Source organism: Polypterus senegalus, chromosome 16, assembly GCF_016835505.1.
Source record: "Polypterus senegalus isolate Bchr_013 chromosome 16, ASM1683550v1, whole genome shotgun sequence".
Classification (NCBI taxonomy): Eukaryota; Metazoa; Chordata; class Cladistia; order Polypteriformes; family Polypteridae; genus Polypterus; species Polypterus senegalus.
Genome location: NC_053169.1, coordinates 104,007,677 through 104,023,741, shown reverse-complemented (window position 1 = coordinate 104,023,741; position 16,065 = coordinate 104,007,677). Strand labels below are relative to the sequence as shown.

At 46.8% G+C, this 16,065-nt stretch overlaps 1 protein-coding gene across 1 annotated transcript in view; it reads left to right on the top strand.

Moving 5' to 3' along the window:
- esrrga (estrogen-related receptor gamma a) overlaps window positions 1–16,065 on the top strand; it is a 230,985-nt gene that overhangs the window by 113,303 nt on the left and 101,617 nt on the right. Inside the window, exon 3 of the mRNA XM_039738280.1 lies at window positions 852–953. The gene's annotated coding sequence lies outside the window, so the exon portion shown is untranslated. The remainder of the gene's footprint in view (window positions 1–851; window positions 954–16,065) is intronic.

Genomic DNA, 16,065 nt, shown 5'->3' with positions numbered 1-16,065 from the left:
CTCTCTAAACATTTTACTGTACTGTTTCTTGAAATGTTCATGCACAAGTGGCAGGCATGGATTCCGGGCTTTGGTGGCACCCTACACCATCTTCCAAGTTGAGGGCTGAAGCAGGCCTGGGACTCCAAAGAGGCAGACTGTTTATGTGACCACAGATGTACGCAGGGTGGACTTGGAGGCACATAACTCCTGTAGTCTGCAATCCATAATTATTCACTGCATAAGCAAATGACAACAATTTCACTTGAATAGAAAACCTTGAAAAATGGGTCTGTCATTTGGGACGGCCTGTCCACTCTGAGGAAGGCCACGTGCCCCTGAGCACAGTAAGAAGAAAAAGAATCAAATCAGTTCTCTTAATGAGGTCAAAACTGAAGCCTTGTGAGTTTTCCTGTGTGAAGACCACGCATTCCTTGTGTTTTGAGTAATCGCACCACATGCTTTATTCCTTTTATCCTGCCTAATAACAGAATATTTGGGATCCATGAAATGATTCCAGGGCTTCTTTCTCACGGCGTCCACTCGTTCAAACAGCCCACACTGGCACTGCAGGCTAGTCGACTGTCTTTGGACGTCCCGAGTCTTTTGACAGTACATCACGACGGTCTTGAATGATTTAAAGAGCGCCTCCTGAAGTTTGGTTATGCGTTGCATTTCTGCATGGGTTTAAAAAACCAAAACAACCTTTGGAGAGGCCGATCTTCATCGTCATACTTGTCTCATCCTCTTCTGCCGAGAAGGGGGTTCCCTTAAAGCCATCTAGTCCTCTGTACCTGCCCTCCTAAAATGGCAGTGAGGTCTATATTGTTGTTTATTTGTTTTCTGCTTTTCCTTTTTCTGGCTTCTCTTAGATGCAGACAGCTCAGCGTTGTTGTCCTGAATGTTTCAGAAGAGCTGCTGTGTCGTCTGTGAGGACGCACGCCCACCTCGCCTCTAATCAGCCTTGATATCAGGTAAGGAGGGCGAGGGTCACTTGAAAGTGTCACAATCAGAAACCTTTGTCAGCCTTGTGCCACAAGTTTTAAAGGGTTGTGTTACATTTGTGTCCAGTATGTGTCTGCCCGCTTGAGGGGGCCGCAACTCGACACACATTAGGCTTTGAGAGGAGCTGAAAGGGAATGGGACACACTTTGCAGTCTTGGCCTGTCCATTCTCCAGACCGGTTTGTTCTGCTTCAGGGTCGCGTGGAAGGGTTTTGGAGGGTCTTGTCCTAAACTTGAGACGCTTTAATTCCTGCTCCTGGATTCTTTGTTATGTAGACCCGCACATACTGGTTATGTCCTCCACCTCTGTAAAAGGCCTGGGGGCAGATAAAGATCTATCTATCTATCTATCTATCTATCTATCTATCTATCTATCTATGCACAGAGTGCCAGACCATCTGTCTATCTGCCATCTATCTAGCTATCTATCTATCTATCAATCTATCTATCATCGGACCTATCTATCTATCTATCTATCTATCTATCATCTTTACATGCACAGAGGACGTGTCAGACCACTTGTGGTGCCACAATCAGCAAGTATCAATAGTCAGGCTGTGATCTTGAGCGTTTGTGTGGACCCTGTCTACAATAAGTCTGTGATCAAAGCGTTTTGTTATGTCCAATAAGTCGAGCGTCAGGCGTCTTTTGTCATTTCAGCTGTACCGTGGCTTTTGCAGATGTTGTTAAACCATTGATATAACATAAAGGCAGCTTATTAAGCTTCTCTATCCTGACATTTTTATATCTTGGAAAAAAGAGGTTAAAGGTTATTTCCGCGCTGGAAAGATAAGAAGGTAAAAGCCATAAGGTTTTAGCTGTACAGCCTTCATCTGGTGTGCCTGGAGGCCCCGGTGACGTCTCTCTGGGCCTGCTGAGGACTGTGGTTCTCTCTGTGAGGTGAGCTGGGTAGGTTAGGTGGTCAACAGAAGGAGATCAAGGAAGGGTTGGGGTGAAGGGCTCCTGTGGAAAGCCCTTTCTACAAAATAGAGAGATTGTCTTTGATGACCTGTGGCTGAGATGGGGTCTCATGGCTTTCATGGGATTCCTCTTAGAGTGGGTGTTATGAGGTCTACTTCAGGCTTGATTGAGGACCCTGTCCTCAACATGAAAGGAGTCTCCTTTATCAATGAAGAAACTCCTCAGTGTTAGTGCTTTACTACAGAAGCCCACCTCTTCACTGCGGAGGCGTCGTCATTGAGAGTTTTTCATGTGCCAGGAATGGAAGGAGCTGTGGAGAAGGGAAGCTTGATAGTCAGGGGTCTTGTAGGAGGCAGAAGTTGAAGTCCTGGAAAGTGGATGGAAAGTCTGAAATGCGGTGGACTGTAAACCTGAGACATGATAAAGTCCTGAATAAATGCGGTAGCCGGCTTCTGGAGCACAGTCATCCATTTGTTCAGATCTAGCGGAGGCTTTACTGTAACGGGGTCTTTTTTCCTTTTCATTGTGGAAGTAACCTTCTTAACCTTTGGAGATGCAGGCCCGATGCTAACTCCACTTTAATACCTTGAACAGCTCATCCTGTCTTAAACTTTGGTGGCTTGAAGCAGAAAGTCCAATTAAATGCCACTCTGTCCCAAAAAGAAGCACCCAGCAGGGCGGTTTCTGTGCGCGTCTTCATTTAATGACAACCTCATCGAAAGGCCTCACCAATCTGTTTTCGCTGCCGCCAGTCATACAATTAAAGCATCTTAATCAGGAAGATCTGAAGCGGGAATCTGGGCCTCGGCCTCCCCTGGGCTGTGTCTGCGCGGCTCTTCGGCTGCCAAGGGTGATGGTCTGTGCCCAGGTCGAGTCCGGCGCGCGTATTAGCAGTTTATCACCGAGCCTATCTCCATCTTGCAGAGTCCAGCTCGGCCCTATCAGCAAGATTAAATTGGGCAGATGGCTCCCTCCTCGGCCTATAAATCACCCTGGTTTTGGTGCTCTGATGGAGTGAGTGTGTCACGAGGAGTCTTGTGATGGACTGTGTGCCGAGGTCATTTATAAAGAGTCGCTCGGCAGTGTTCTTCATGTTCTGCGATGCCGGATGGCTTTTCCTTTCCCCTTTTACAGGTGGTTGCTGTGCCAAGCTTTTCTGGATGGAGACCAATCGCTGCCCCTCATCTCCTCCTTTAGACCCCCTGTAGATGCCGAGCAGTTGCATACAAAGGAGCAGAGACAGAATGGAAAATGTCAGAAAAGGTTTAATGGCTTCCACAGCCACAGTCCTGCGGGGCACTTTGAGCTGGATCACTGGATTAGCTCGGCGTTTTTACTTTTATTTGTCACTTTCTGTATGCAGTCAGGCCTGGGGACACCACAATCTGAGAGTCACAAGTCACCCAGTGAATGTACTCGTCTCGTCTGTCAGGCTTCTTACACTCCTGAGTGCCTGGACCAAGTGAAGAAGTAAGAGCAAACTAACGAGAGCTGCCGTCATAACATCTCAAGCACGCCATTGGTGGGTCATTTTATGGACATTAAATAATTGGCAAGCTGGGCTCGAGAGTTGGCATCCCTGCTGTTTGTGTTGTAGCACTTGACTGTGGTCTTCAGCGCCCCATACTGCAGATCACGCCATGGCCAAGATGGGAGGACCTGCAGTCCCGGTGAGGACCCACATACAGGGCTGTCATACTGATTGGTAGCTCCATATCACGATGACAAGAAGCAGAAAATCAATTTGCCAGGAATGCTGAGATTAAATGGGCAGAGCTTCACACGACATCCTTTGTCCAAAAGTTGCTGAGTGAGCCCTCGTCAGGAGTCTGGTAAGTGACCAGGCCAGCCTCAGAAGAGCTCTGGAGACCAGAGGAGCGGTCGAGCCAGTCGTGTCCGTCAGACAGGAGTCGCTTGTCAGTCACTTGAGTCCTGGCGGTCACACCGAGCTGCTATCTACACCAATGGTAGACACACAAGAGCCTTTGAGAGTGTCAGTCCACATTTCTTCAGAAAGCAAACCAGCGCCTGGTCCTGTCAGAGGAGCCACCCGCACCGGGGAAGGAGCCTGATAAATCAAAGGGAGCAGCGAAAGATAAGACTTGAAAATGAAGGCTTCATCTTTCTCGGTCATTGAAAAGCTTTTCACCAAAAAACACAACTCCACTGAGAAGATGGATGGTATCTGTGAGGAAATGGAGATTCGTCATCTGGGAGCAGGAATCCAAAGAGAAGAGCGCGAGTGTTTAACTGATTAGCACGGATTGTGGGGCTGCAGTGGGAATCCCGGGACCAGGAGTGATTGAAAAGAGCGGCTACATATCTGTCTTTGAAAACAGAGGAGGAGACATGGCCTCATACTTCAAAAATGGTATCAAGAGACGAACCTTAAAGAAGGGGAGTCATCGGGGGACCTCAAGAGAGCAAATCCCATGATTTCATGAGCCAGGTTCATTCATGGCTCCATTTTCCAAATGGCCGTCGGGGGCCCAAGCCTATTCAGGCACCACCTGGTGTGAGCAGGGACCAGTGCTGTGTGGAGTCCATCAGCTTTTTAACATCAAGAGCCATGAAGTTCATGAATAATTGAAGAAAAATGACCAAATCCCACTCGTTTTTACAAGACGCACTTCCCGTTCACAGGGTCACGTTACAAAACTTCAGAGGTATCTGCGCGAGGGCAGATCCCTGTCACCGCATCCTCCGAGTATTCAGTGTCAGAGCACCTCATCCAGGGTTGCCTACAATCGCCTGGAAAGAGCGAAAAGGCAAAGCTTCTCACACTTGGCAAGTGACTGATGGGGAACGTGAAAGGAAACAAACAGGGACTGAAACAAAACCCAAAGGACCAAAAGCAGATGTTGCCCAAAAGATCAGACGTGAGCCGAACACAAGTACTCCATAAATGCTCAACAATGACTTGTTTCTGAATAGACAATAGTGTGCCTTTGTCAGCCGGCATGACCACAGTGTGTGCTCAAAACAAAATGTCTGCCCAGAAACGTCATGGAAAAGGAACTCAACCTGCTCTCTGATCGTCTCTTTAAACCACAATTTACTTTTTCTGTGACCAAAAATGAGCAGCTGTTTGAATGGACATGAAATCTTTTCAGACCCACAAGTGAACTGATCCATTCGCTTCCAGAGCAGGGAAGAAGAAAGACGAAACTGTGCCACCGAATCGGAGAGGCGTCGGCGGTCATTTGCCACATTTGCCTCGTTTCACGACACATTTTCAGGTTCCCAAGAGAAAGCTGTTGATGGCGCCTTTTCAATAAGTAGGAAGACTTGGACCTCCGGTCCTCGATGACCTCATTTTATGAAATATACCCCTCCCCCATTAGGTCAATCCATCAAGTTCACTACAATGTCCTTCACTGCCATTCAATGTCACTGCCGTCACAGCTCTTTCTGTGACAGATGTGCCACTTGGCCATATCAAGTGAAGGACCCAAAGTCCACTTACATGCTGGAGGAATCCCAAATCTTTGGTCATGTATGACTTCATGTTGCACTTGGAATACAATCCGTCGTCTCATGCAATGTGCCTCTCTGTCAGCAGAGCTCGCCACCGTCCTTTACTTGTCACCAGTGCCACACTTCCTGTCAGCCACATGCTATGAGAAGGGCCTGAAACCCAATTTTCTGGTCAAAGTCGCCCACGTGGCCAGTCCTTGGATCGCATTACGGGTACCACAACATAGATCTCGATGGAGACCAAGGTCAAGGTTCAAGGCCCAGCAGTTTGTGAGGTTTTGCGTGACAGTCAGGTGACTCTTAGCATTTTATAAAATGTTTTTAGATTTGGGATTGTGAGGATAGCGAGTGGAAAGTTCAAGTGGAGAATTAAAAATTCGCAGCTGCCGTCATGGGTCTGACTTGCTTTAATGTCGTCTTGTTTCTGTGTGAGCCGACGCCGATTGACTTCGTTTCATTTGTTTCGTTTTTTTCCTCCTCTTACCAGCAGTTCATGTCCGGAGAACATTGACTGGAGTGTCATTTGTGTTGAAGTCAAACCTGTGGGTGTCCATTGTAATAAACGATGGCCTCCAGGACCAGACAGCCGCACAGACAAGCGAAACTGACTGACTGTGTGTTCATCTATGCTGTGCCTTTTACGTGGCCCACCTCGCTCTTTCTCGAATCTCCGTTTGTCATTCCCATCGACTGTCGTCCCTTCGGTCGTATGCAGCGTCCCCAGAGCGTCTGTTTGAAGCACACGAGTTTCGGAGGTGCTGCCCAGTTATGAGGTGCAGGTAGAGAACAGCAGCAACAATGCCATTCCTCTCCAGAGCATATGTTCATAAGCAGGAGGCACTGGAGCTGAAAGTGCTTTATGGGATGGCAAAGAAATACTTGAAAGAAAGGGAACTAAATGAAAAATTAGGTAAGAATAAGAGTAAATATGACTGAGGTGGACATTTGCATATCGGAGTCACCTTCTGGACCTCGACAGCCTGGACCCTTAGCAGCGTCCCATCCCAGTAATGCCATTGAATATGTCGCCGTAGTGCCAGGTCTCTTGTGGTCTGTCTGATCAATAATTGGACGATAACCCGACAGCATCCATGGCCGTGCCCACCCGACGACTCTTCATTTTCACTAAAGTCGAGATAAACCTCTTCAGTGCCCTCAATGCCGCCATCCAGGAGAAGGACGAGATTTTTGGGTTGTGAATGTCACTTAATCACCGAGCGCAACGTCACAGCGGCTCATGTGACCTGCCTAGGCTTTATGAGGAGCCCCCCGGTGTCCGGACAGACCGGTGGTGTGTGTGTGATGTCCACTCTCTTGTGAGGTGAAGATTAAAGTTCATTTGTGCGTCCTTGAAATCCAACAATATCTTTTTACGTGTCGATTTTTATTTTTCTTTCTTTCTTTCTTTCTTTCTTTCTTTCTTTCTTTCTTTCTTTCTTTCTTTCTTTTTGCAATCTTTATTATTAGCGGGATGATTCAGCCAGTGTAGTACTGTATGTGAATAAATTGAAGCGCCAGCTTTGGCAGTCGCTCCACACTGGCATACATTTGTGCTCCGTTAACAATGAGCTTGTAGACACTTAATCCCCCTGGAATACCGTATTCATGTTCTGTTTGAAATCAACATAATTAAAGTCACACTCTGAAGTAACCTATTTATATAAAGAAAGCTCTTTTACAACAGGCGAGTCTATGAATAACCCGTAGGAGGGTGCCTGGTATAATTACTCCACATTTCTAATTTAGGTGAGTGAATATTTGTTATCTGGCACAATAAAAACTAATATTAGTTTCGAGTGGGAAGACATAATTGGAGCTTTGCAGTGCTGGTTATGAAATGGCCCGTTGTCCACGGAGGTTAGAGGCGCCAGATCGGCCTGTCCGCCCAGATGAGCCGAGCCGACACCAAGCCGGGAGTCAAACGACCAGCAGACATCGCACGGCCGTACAGGAGGGAGTGGGCTCCTGGGCTGTAACAGTGGCACACGCGCGGCCGCCTTCAGAATCGCATTGCGTTCTCCAGCTGATTTTTCACTTACGTGGCAGAAAACATTTTGTTTTTGCAGTGGAATCATCAGACTCCATCCGAAACAGCTGCACCCTGTCTGCTCCATGAATCAGCGTGAGAACGGTGACGGTGCAGGACCCCACGCTGCTTCTAGGAGACCTTGTCCTTTTTCTCTGTGCCACCTCCAGTTTCTGTCCATCCATTTCTGTTTCATTGGTTCTCTTTTCTTACTAGAGACAGCATGGGGTTCAACATCAAACAGCCCGAGCAGACTGCACAGGCGACCCCAGCCCCACCACGGCCACATTCACACACTCCGTGTAGAACAAAAATAACAAGAACATCATCCCTGGCACAGTGGACCCTCGCCACAGCTCTCCTCCTGACTCCTGACAAGTTATCCAAGTGACGTGCCTGGGGAAATGTTTAGGACCCAAACACTTGTGGTCTACCAGCTCCCTCTGTTTGCCCCAGATATCCCTGTTTAAAAAGACAGGCACCCTTACCATCCATAGATTCACCTGCTCCATGTAGGAGGGCACAAGATGGCACCCACCCCACAGAGCACCCAGTGCTGCTATCTACTGCTTAAGGGGAGATCTCTCCAAGATTTTAGTGGCCACACGCCTATTAGTTTCACTGCTCCATAGTGCCCATACATGATAACTAGGCCGCTGATCTCTCTTTAGTAGTGGTACCCCCTGGTTAATGCATTGCCAGGGCACCCTGAACAACTACAGGCCATACTGCCCTCTATGAGTGGCACCCACAATGCCATATAAAGAAGTGACCTTCCTACCTCTAATGTAGGTGCTTCTGCAAGGTGGCTTTGGCCAGGCCCATCTGCTCTAATTCTTCTTACTGCCCCCTCATTGCCATCCTGTGCCCACTCACTGTTGGTGGGAGTTTCTCATGAGACACAACAAATAAGAAGCCCGAGAGTTTGAAAGAAAAAGCGATGAGTGGAGGTCTTTTTGTTAGCTAAATGAATTAACATGATATTTAGAGGTGCACTGTTGTTTCTTCTGATATCTATCTATCTATCTATCTATCTATCTATCTATCTATCTATCTATCTATCTATCTATCTATCTATCTATCATATAGTGCCTTTCATATCTATCTATCTATCTATCTATCTATCTATCTATCTATCTATCTATCTATCTATCTATCTATCTATCTATCTGTTTTATAGTGCCTTTCTATCTATCTATCTATCTATCTATCTATCTATCTATCTATCTATCTATCTATCTATCTATCTATCTATCTATCTATCTATCTATCTATCTATCTATCTATCATATAGTGCCTTTCAGATCTCTCTAAAATGTGTGTTGTAGTCTCCACTATCCCAGTATTCTTTTACGTAAATTGAAAGTCACATAAAATCCTTTCTGCCTTTTGTTTCATTTGTCCCGCTGGTGGCAGCAGCGAGTGTTCACTCTAAAATATAAAAGTGTTTAATGGTGTTTGGTGTCCATTAACATATGTGTGTGGACCCGGTCAAATTCAGTTTCTGCTTGATTTTGGTAAATGTGAGTTCCTGCAGCTATCCACTCAGAGTATTGAAGTTCTCTGTAGGGACAGAAGCACAAGGACGTTTCAGCTACTTTTCTCCATGAAGACCACCTTGGGGTCCATGGAGGTCTGAGCAGACCAATAATCCACGGTGAGTCGGGCCTGTGACACGAGAAGTTACGGTGAGGACATTATGAGTGTGGCGCTGCAGCTAAATGTGCTTTGGACCAAACCTATTGGTCAAAGTGACCACAATCCAGGGAGTGATGAAATGAGACGCAGGTGCCTTCACCAGCCTGGGCTCTCGATGGCACTCCACATTTTCTGTTTGCAGTTTTTGATATTATTTTCATATTTTTTAGTCTTTACTTTTTGTTATATTTTGGATTTTTCCTTTTGAATGTGGGTGCCCTCCTTGTGCCTCAGTAGAAAACGCACCTGAGATGAAGGAGGATTCCCCAGTGGGTCCCGGCCATTTGGGGCTTTGGTATCCCACCCATCCTGCACCTTCATAATCCACAGGTCATAAATTTTCAACATTTCCAGAAATACTACCAGTTTCAAATGAATCATTTGAAAGGTTATTGTATTCCTGGGCCTGAGGACAAAGAAGGGGACACGATGACCAGTAGAGTGTTGGTGGTCAAGGAAGCCAGATAGACCTCCTCTTAATGACAAATAAGCTGTGAGGTTTTTCAAGTGAGGAAGATGGTAGTTCTGCTCACTCATGATGGTGCCAGCGAGTGCCCAGGTGTGGCATGTTGATGTGGGGCAATCGGGACCCCAGAAACCTGTAAGGTAGCGGCCAATCAGTAAATTGAAATGGGACGTCAGTGTTGGGCAGTGCCAACAGCCCGATATCAGAGCAAAGTGAATGGCGGCTGCGCAGATGGGCTTCGACGTTGTGCGCGGTGGAGTGAAGGATCTGAGAAGGTCGGTCTTTGGTATGTACAGGCTCGCCTGTCCCAGACGGTGTACTGGGTGGGGTGTTGTGGTGTGAGAGGTTTCTACATGGGACATCGGGACAGTCGAGCTGAGCCTTTGGAGGCCCAGGGCCATTGTGACCCCATTGTCAAACCACAGAGAGGAGGGTCTGAGATGGAAACGTGTTGACTGAGTTCTGTAAGTGGAAGGCCACCAGAGCTGAGGTCTTCTCTGGGTCTTGTCACATATGGTACGACCACAAGGCCTCAGACCCTCAGAATTTGGGATCACAGATGCACCAGGGGGCCTGGATGGGCTCATGTCAGCAAGTTAATGGCTGAAAATGAGCTACGGGAAAGACAACTGGAGAAATGCACGAGCAAGGGTCACGTAGGGGTCTTCCTAACTAGAGTGGGCTGTCAGGAGCAAATCCCCAGGCGGTCTTGTGAAGTTCAGGGGCTACGAGAGCCTAAATTAGCAGGGGGCAGGCGGGACATCGCTGAGAAATGAAAGGATGGCTCTGGTGGTCTCACCTCGAGTGCCACGGGGATTAGGGCTATCCCATTACAGCACGCATCCAAAGAGCCGTCTCCTTTATCCCATTGTATCCTAAAACAAACTGGAAATGGGATTTTACTTGTGAATAAACAACCTGATTATTTTTCTCGACGAGGGTTGTTTTCGCTCTTTCAGAGTGAGCAGACAAAGTGTTCTCTCGGAGGAATGGTAATCATTTATTAATCTTGGCTTGAAGACGGGTTGATACAGGAGGAACTGGGATATATTCAAATGAATCATTTGAAATTCCAGAGCACGTGCAGCCGGCTTTAATTCCGAGTCGACTCCTGCCTTTTCTTTCTTTCTTTCTTTCTTTCTTTTTTTTTGTTGATGAATAGAAGAATCGTGCAAAGCTGCACTTTGGCCCCAGCACAACAATGCCAGTCATTTGAAGACTTTTGTTCCTCTATCAAATGGCTTGTACGTCTATTTTTGTAAACCATGTCATCGGGTGGCAGCGGTGGGCTCCTCCACAATTATGGGCCGTGACCAGAAGGAGCAAACTCACCCCGGGATCCCAGGGGCCGCTTCCAGCTCATTGAAATTCTGCTCCCGTCACGTCCACTGAAGAAGCGATATGAAGATGTGAGGAAACCTGAGCCAAATTGATTTCTTCCCTGCGTTTTGTTTGGGCTAAGAAAAGGCAATTAAAGGTTTGCGTCCTTCCTTGGGATGCGCTGAAATCCACTTGTTTAATGAAAAGCAAAGCCCTAAACAGGCTTTTTCGACAGGCTCTTTAGCGTGTTTTACTGCTCGTTCGCGGCAGGATCAAGAGGAATCGGTTTTTACTCCTCTTTACTTTTGAAAGGCGCTCATTTAAACGGGCCTCGTCGTTTTGTACACGTTTGGAATCAAAGAGACGAATTACGTCGCCTTGGATTTGTTACATTCACCCCTCTGTCCCGTAAGCGATGGGACAGCACAGCTTAGCATTGAAGTAGACCCCGGGGTCGGCCCTAGCCTGCAATGGGTATCAGAATCCATTTTACTAATCCGCTTTGTACAAGTTCACTATGCAAACACCTAACTGGCCTTTGTGGCTACGAGGACGACACCCGGTGGGCCGCACAGTCGACAGACAGGCACGACACGAGTGGCAAACACACCCGTCCCATTGTCTGACTGTGCAAACTTCTGGTGGTCTACCAACTACCAGAAGCAAAAAACAAAAGAGGGGTGCAGGAGGTGCAGATGAGCAACGGCAGCAGACAGAGAAACATCGGAGTAAAGAAAGAAAGAAACAAAGAAACAAACAAATAAGGAAAAACAAAAGAAAATAGAGATCATTATAACAAAGGGCGGCAACGTAAACAAATTGGACTGAAAGCCAAGGAGCTCAAGTCGTGACAATTCACGAGAACATACAGATTTGGGGAAGTGTGAACGATTTATTAAACATCTGACGTGGTGGCGAAAGGTCCACTAAAGACTGGTAAGGTGGAATCAGAGTCTCGTCTTTGAATTCCTTGAGTAGGAACGGTGACTTCAACTGTTCTGAGGACGCCGGCCATCAAACACCTGGCGTGGCTGAATTAGCGAAAATGGAACTTTCTGAGACACGTCTGGGCACTTTCTGTTAAACTTCAGCCAAGCACCGCTGCTGCTGTATTCTAATTCTAATTTGTATTCGAATTCGTATTCTAATTCTAATTTGTGTTCATATTCGAATTCTAATTCGTATTTGTATTGTAATTCTAATTGCTCTTCGTATTGTAATTTGTATTCATATTCTAATTTGTATTTGTATTCGGATTACTTATTCTAATTCGCATTCGTATTCGTATTCTAATTCATATTCTAATTCGCATTCATATTCTAATTCATATTTGTACTGTAATTCTAATTCTTATTCGTATTGTAATTCATATTCGTGTTTGTTTTTTAATTCTTATTCGTATTCTAATTCAGGTTCATATTCTAATTTGTATTCTAATTCTAATTTGTATTCATATTCCAATTCATATTCGTATTCTAATTTGTATTCTAATTCGTATTTGTATTCGTATTCTTGTCTGTTACTGAAAGACACCTTTATTTTGCTGGCATCCTTGACGTTTTAGTGAGACCGCAGCTCACTCTCACGGTAACGGTAATGGATGACAGACTTGTTAGACTTCTGCTGAAGTCTAAAGGCTGCAACGATTGTGCTGTTTAGCTGGGCCACTTCACTATTCATGAAAACTCTTTGACTGTTTTACAGTGCAGATGATTGTGCAAATCGCCAGGTCCCCCTTCTCTTTCTTTACGTGCCAACCACGCAGTCTTAAGTGTCGCATGTCGGGTAAGCCTTTACATTTCTCACATCAGCTCTCACAAACGTGTGCAGTGATAGCAAACTGAAGATAAAGTTTGCCGGTTTTCATTTTTACTGTCCATCTTGTTTTTAGCCATCGATTTGTGTTTTCAACGAATATGCTGACGCTGCAAAAAATTCGAATGGAGTTGGCTCTTGTAAGTACGGTGCCAAATGCAGAAGAAAGAAACAGTTAGGTTTTAACCAACATTACAAATGACACAGCAGCATTTCTCTGCCCATCTGCCGTTCCTTCGGCTGCATCCCAGCACTCCGGCATGGCACGAAGGCGCAGATCAGGAGCTCAGAATGCGTTCAGACCACACAAGTCCAACACAATGTCTCCTTCTGCTTTGCTCTTTGATTCCAGATTAACAGGCAGCACGGTGGGTAGGCTTTGATCCTTGGCTTCTCCATGGAGTTTGGGTTTCCTCATGGGAGTTTCACCTCTCAGGTGCCGCGGTGTCTCCATATCTGGCCTTGTGTGCCCACTTACTTCTTCTGATGATCTGGTGCCCACTTTTATGTCCGTACACACTGCCACCAACTTCATGTTGACCTGATTGGGATGAAGAGAGTGACAGACATGAATGAACTGATACATTGGTGACGCAATGTTTCATTTTCTTTACCCTGCGTTGGACTAAGTGGCTTTGAGTTCTCTTGATGGACTGCACCTTGGGAGACCTTCAGGATCAAATCTCTTTCAAGATGGACCTAACCAATAAGATGGACGCTTTGAAAAAATAAGTTGGTGGAGCAAAGCAAACAGAAATTTGAGCAGAATGAGAATGTGGTGGCCGGATGTTTCCGTGCCGACTTCTCGATTTCTACTCATGGCATGGCTGTGGCCTCAGACCGTGGCGATGAAACGTCACAATGTTGGATAACACGACGTTACAACACTTGCTTTGCCAGCGTGGCAGCTCAGTACATAAGCCTCATTAAAGCATTTCAATAAACAATTAGGCAGAAATCTGCTGGACCGGGCAAAACGCAATGTGTGGCAACCTCCATTAGTGTGATGCATGTTGCACTTTTGATTGTAGTCTGTGCTTCCCTTCAAAGTAAATACAGCGGGTACACGCCAATGCGCCATCAGCACAGATGACCATCGGACAGCCTCCAGGTGCGCTCATTTATGTTATTAACACGTTTATCGGGTTGATAAGACTTACCACAGAGTCTGCCATTGCATTGTAAAACATGGCCGCTTGGTATGAAAGATGTAAACTGAATGCAGACGTAGTGTATGTGGGTGTTGACTCTTCAGAGACCAAGCATTCCAAACTCTTTAAAATATATCATCGAAAAGCAAACTGGCACAACTCTGAATAACCCGAGCAGCATTACTAGGACTTTGACAAAATGCTACCCCGTGTGGGGAAGCAAAATAGACACAAGTGCAGAAGCAGAAGATGGTGAAAGCTCAGGTGTGGCGCTTTGGCAGTCTGTGATACCGAAGCCCAGTGCCCGCAGTGGTGCTCGCTGATTGACAGGCTGCACCACGGCGATGGCTCCATCGGTACTTCTGCCAGTATAGACTGATATGTGGAGCTCAGCGGCCGCCCTTCTCCACTTGGTCCGCCCTCTAAAGTCTTCAAGTCAGATGTTGAATAGCGCGGGGTTTGTGTCTACTAAAACAACGGGCAGCTGAAGCGGCACCCGTACGTTAAAAGCTGCAAGCATCGAGAGCGACTCTGCTCTGTGGAGAAGTTCAAAAACGAAACGCTTGATGCCACATTCCGTCAGTGGTATTTGCTCCCCATGGACGGAGGACCTTCCACTGCTGCCTCACTGAAGGACATTCATCTTGGTGTCGAGCCAACTGCTTACCGCTAATGCGTGAAAGTCGTTTACGGGCCATCAGCGGTCCATGCGAAAGGCGAGAGTGTAGCTGAATATGCCGTTACGCGGGCAGCTTAATGCCAGCAGGCCAGCCTTCAGACTGAGGAGCACAGGTTCATGCGGGAGGAGATCTGCTCGTACGGTACACGCTGAGCACCACGGTAGACGCACAGAAGGGGCACACAAGCTTGGACAACTTCCCATAACTTAGCCACTTAAATCTTAAATAAAGAGAATTAATAAAGTGGGGTACAAAACAGCAGGCCACCTAAACACGAGGGGTTAAGCTGGGCTGGCCCACAATCCTGGGCCCAGACAGATGTGCCCCACATATGCCCACTGTCGTATAGGAGCCATTCCTAATGATTATCCAATGCAAGTACAGGAAGAAATTGTAGGGCCCACAATTCAGCAGCTGTGCCACCTCCAGCAGTGAAAGGGTCTTCACTTGCGCCAAACACAAGACCCTTCAGCAATTCAAGATCAGCAGACAAATATTTGAGGGCCAAAGGAAGAAGCTGCCAGCCTGCTTCACCAACGTGCGATGGCGGATAGAGGACACATCTGTGTGGTGAAGCAGTTCTTCTGGACCGCCTGGACCTTTCTAAGATGCGCTTGACGGGATTCAGCAGAGGGGCTTCTCTGGGCCTTCAGTACGTGAAGGCTGCCCCTCTGTAAGTGTGGAGCGTCTCCCGGGCCGCTCTGTCACTGTCATCTTATCATTTGTCAATATATTCACGCATGTGATGTCTGGACACTCAAGGGTTCATCCAAAGCAATTCCCTGTTGTCAGTGAGGCCGCCTGGTGGGCTTTATTGACCTCTGCAGCCCCCTGAGCGGATGTCTCACTCGTATTTTGCTTTTCCTCTTTTTCTTTTATGACAGTGACACTCCAACTTCATTTGGTGGGCAGTGGGTGTGGCCAAGTATGCCAGCAGGTGACGTCCCCCTTGGCCGGTGGCTCATCTCGATTCATTTTCAGCTTGACTCGTTTGATCGCTTTCCAGTTGTGCTCATTTTATTTAATCTTTTGGGGGCTTTTATTTTGTTTCTTCTTTCCGTGATTAGTTTAGTTGGTGTACAAATGAGTGAAAGACAATGACAATAGGGTCATTACTGTCATGTGTCCTGAGTCCAGTAAAACTGTCACTCTGCACATCGACATGTGACACGGATGATGTCCCTGACCATCACCCTCTGGGCTGCTAGGTTTACGCGTCCCCAGGATGTGCTGCCACTCTCAGGTGCCACCGTTACGGAGCAGGACTGCCTTACCTTGAAATCTCACGACTTATTTGTCATTAACAGGTGAACAGAATAAGGAAATGTATTGTTATTGACCAATAGAATGCAATCAGCTTCATAATGATGTCATATAACGATATACAAGAGTCGCTCTGTTGGGTGGCTTATAAACGGCAGTCTGGTCAGCGTCACAGCAGAGTCCCTGCGTATCTTAAAGTCCGTGTCAGTTCAGTTAGACGTCCGCACCGACTGACGCCGAGCGGTGCAAGTGAATGTCGGGGGGC